Raw genomic sequence first — 3,515 nt, 5'->3', positions numbered from 1 at the left:
GTAGACATTGCTGAAATTTTTATATTTTCATGTACATTCCACTGATTGGGGGCAAAAGTCCTGATTGGCAGGACTTCAGGGTGAGTTGTTGAAATTTATAATCATTTTCATATAATGCTCGGCTAGAGTGGGGATAGTAAAATCTCAATCTTCCAATAAGCTGCAAAACTATTAATGGATTTCTAGGTCATGTTGTTCAGGGTTAACACTCAGTGGAATATATTTTCCATTAAATATGAAAGTGCTCCAAGTACGTTTTATACCAGGTGTGTTAACTTTACTGTTTCCTGGAGTGTCTATAATTTCAAAATTAATCAAGTCTTCTTTTATGTGCTTTTGCATGAATTCTGGCTTTCTTTTGAACAGTCATAATGACTCAAAGATGGAGACTAAAAATTGGCAAGAAAAAGCCAATAAAAGCATAAAGTCCAGAGTTTCAGAGAAATGAGATTTACCAAATGATATACAGTATAGTTCCCTCGACCAGAGCTTTCAATGTTAAATTTATTCGAAAATGCCTCATTTAGTGTTTATTTTTGCCAGTTTCATAGCAGGAATCAGATCACGAAGGTTCAATGAGCAAATCAAACACCATTTTAAAATTCATCCTTGGAGCATAGGCGTGTCTCTTCTCTTATTCCATTGTCTTATCTCTTTCCAAAGCAAGACATTTAAATTTTTATGTGACTAAAATCGTCACATGTCAGAATACCAGAGGGCTTAAAACTCCAAATGTTTTGGCTTACACATTTCAATTTCCTAACTCCACTGCAAAAAGAAAAAGAACACTGGATAAATTAAAATAGCTGATGTTTTCCTATCATTAGTCTCCATTTATTCCTCTTTGCGTACATTATACATGTTTACTCGGATAAATACAATTGCCTTTTCTTCGGTTGCTTAAATCTCTTTGTCTACGAAAAGTAGAAAGAGCTCATCCATTATTTAAGTTACTATTTCTATAACTGAATTAATACATACATCTACCCGAGCAAAGAGGTTGACAGAGTGAAGGTCCGCACAGAGGTTCCGCTTGAAGTCCCACTTGATCTCTGTATGGATACGTAATAGTGAAAGCACGTTGCCAGAAATACCAGGTTTTAGTGCCATGATGATGGCGTAAATGATACTGTAAGAGGAAGAAACCCTCAAATATTTTCAGCATTTAAAAGGATGTTCTCCTAGTTTAAAAGATGCCTCTCTTACTCTCTTAATTCTCCAGGGCACAGAGCAGGAAGTCAGAGCTGTTACGTTCTGCTTTGCTGGGTGTAGGTCAGACTGATGTATATTGATTGCCCTGGATTTTTCAGTATAAAAATTTGGAGTTTGAGCTTTCCTTCAAGTTATCAGTCCAACCTCACTCTGCCACTGCTTGGGTTCCCCCAACTTCAGTTTCCTGGCTCTGACCCACAGGATTTACACTGGCCCCAGTGGCTGCTTCTGTGAAGGGAGGACAGAGAATTTCAGGGCAGCCCCGGACAGGAAGTCAGGGGGAAAACGTGAAGTTTGCGGGAAAGTAGGGTCAGGCACTTGCCCCATAGGCCTCCACAGCTGAACCTGCATTCGTGTATTTGTTTCATAGATGAATTGACATACTTTAAGAGAAGATGTATTCTCTTCTGAAGTATTGCCTTGTACATTGCAGCTCATGGAAGATAGCCCTCTGTAATGGTAAAGTGAAAGCACACACACACCTGAGCTGTTGGCAACGTGTATTTTTTTTTTTTTTGGCTGTGTTGGGTCTTCGTTTCTGTGCGAGGGCTTTCTCTAGTTGCAGCGAGCGGGGGCCACTCTTCATCGCGGTGCGTGGGCCTCTCACTATCGCGGCCTCTCTTGTTGGGAGCACAGGCTCCAGATGCGCAGGCTCAGTAGTTGTGGCTCACGGGCCTAGTTGCTCCACGGCATGTGGGATCTTCCCAGACCAGGGCTCGAACCTGTGTCCCCTGCATTGGCAGGCAGATTCTCAACCACTGCGCCACCAGGGAAGCCCAACGTGTATTTTTAAAACAAATACATGGTAGGGGGAATGTGGGAAAGAGACAGAGAACAAAAGAACTGATCAGTAACAGGTGTCCTGCTTAGAGAGGTTCATTTAAGGAATTGGCCCATGTGATTGTGGAGATGGGCAAGTACAACAGTTACAGAGCAGCAGCGGGTAGGTTAGGCTGGGGCTCAGGCAAGAGTTAAGTTGTGATCTTGAATCCAGAACCCACGGGGCAGGCTGGCAGGACTTGTGTGTGGAGTCTTGAGGCAAATTCCTTCTTCTTCCAGAACCCTCAGTGTCTGCTTCAACTGATCGGATGAGGCTCACCCGCATCATCAAGGGTAATCTCCCTCCAAAGTCAGCCGATTGTAAGTGTTGATCATATTGACAAAATATCTTCACAGCAACATCTAGACTAATGTTTGACCAAACAACTGAGCCCCATAGCCAGGCTGACACATAAAATTAACCTTGCAGTATTTCCCCCAATTTTAAAGGAGGAGAGTGGGGCTTGAAGAAGGTAAGTAACTCGCTCGAGGTCAAACCATGAGAATGAAGTAATATCAAACTTTGTCCTGTGCAACCTCAGTGCTTGTGCTTTTAATCACAAACCCTGGCTGCCTGCTTAGATTAATTGCTAAGTTAGGGAAGAAGCTCTAAAAGAGAGGCACTTGAACCTGGTAGGTTTTGATTTAAGGCAAGGGTTTGAAACACAGGGCAGACAAGATAGAGTAACAAGGACCAGATTTACCCTCTTGCCTGAAATAACTGGAAACAGAGATAATGTATATGAAACAAGAGTTTGAAAGACCCTGGATATCGGGTAGTAAAGGGTAGCAATCCTTGAGAGACAAGAAGCAAACCGGGGTTGGGGTGGGGGGCATCCAGTTGCCCCAGCCCTAAAGGAGGGTTTCCAAGCAGTGGGGCAGAGGGGGACACCCAGGCAGATCTCTGTGATCTCCCTGTGTTGAGGAGACAGCCGAGAGTCTAGGGAGGCCAAGGTGGCTAGAGTTAGTGGGAGAAGAGGGAGCCATGTGGAGAAAGCTTCTAGAAATATCCAGAGGGTCTCCCCTGAGGCTTCAGCTGACAACCTATCAGCAAGCGTGTGTGAGAAAACTCCTGAGGCTGAGGAAAGAACCACCCAAGAGATAAAAGTAAATACTCTCCGGAGATAACACAGGGCCAGAGCAAAAGAGGCATAATTCATGGAGATCCAAGCGTTTGCCTTGGTGGTGAGGCAAAATTAGACCTGGACTACATTCTCTCTGGTTCTGCCCAACAAACCTTAAAAGCAAACTTGAAAGGATTGAACCATTTCCAAGTAATTTAACTGTGCTCTGGAGTAGAGTTCAAGAATAGTTCGAGGAATACAAAAATAGGTAGTACCCAACAAGGTAAAATTCACAGTGTCTGGCATCCAATCTAGATTACTAGGCATGCAGAGCAACAGAAAATTTTGACCCGTAATCAGAGGAAGAAATAAGCTCATGGAAACTGATACACAGATGACATAGGTGATGGAATTAGTGGA

Source organism: Balaenoptera musculus, chromosome 2 (genome assembly GCF_009873245.2).
Source record: "Balaenoptera musculus isolate JJ_BM4_2016_0621 chromosome 2, mBalMus1.pri.v3, whole genome shotgun sequence".
In the NCBI taxonomy this organism is placed as follows: domain Eukaryota; kingdom Metazoa; phylum Chordata; class Mammalia; order Artiodactyla; family Balaenopteridae; genus Balaenoptera; species Balaenoptera musculus.
Note: the sequence above shows the minus strand (reverse complement) of the source record.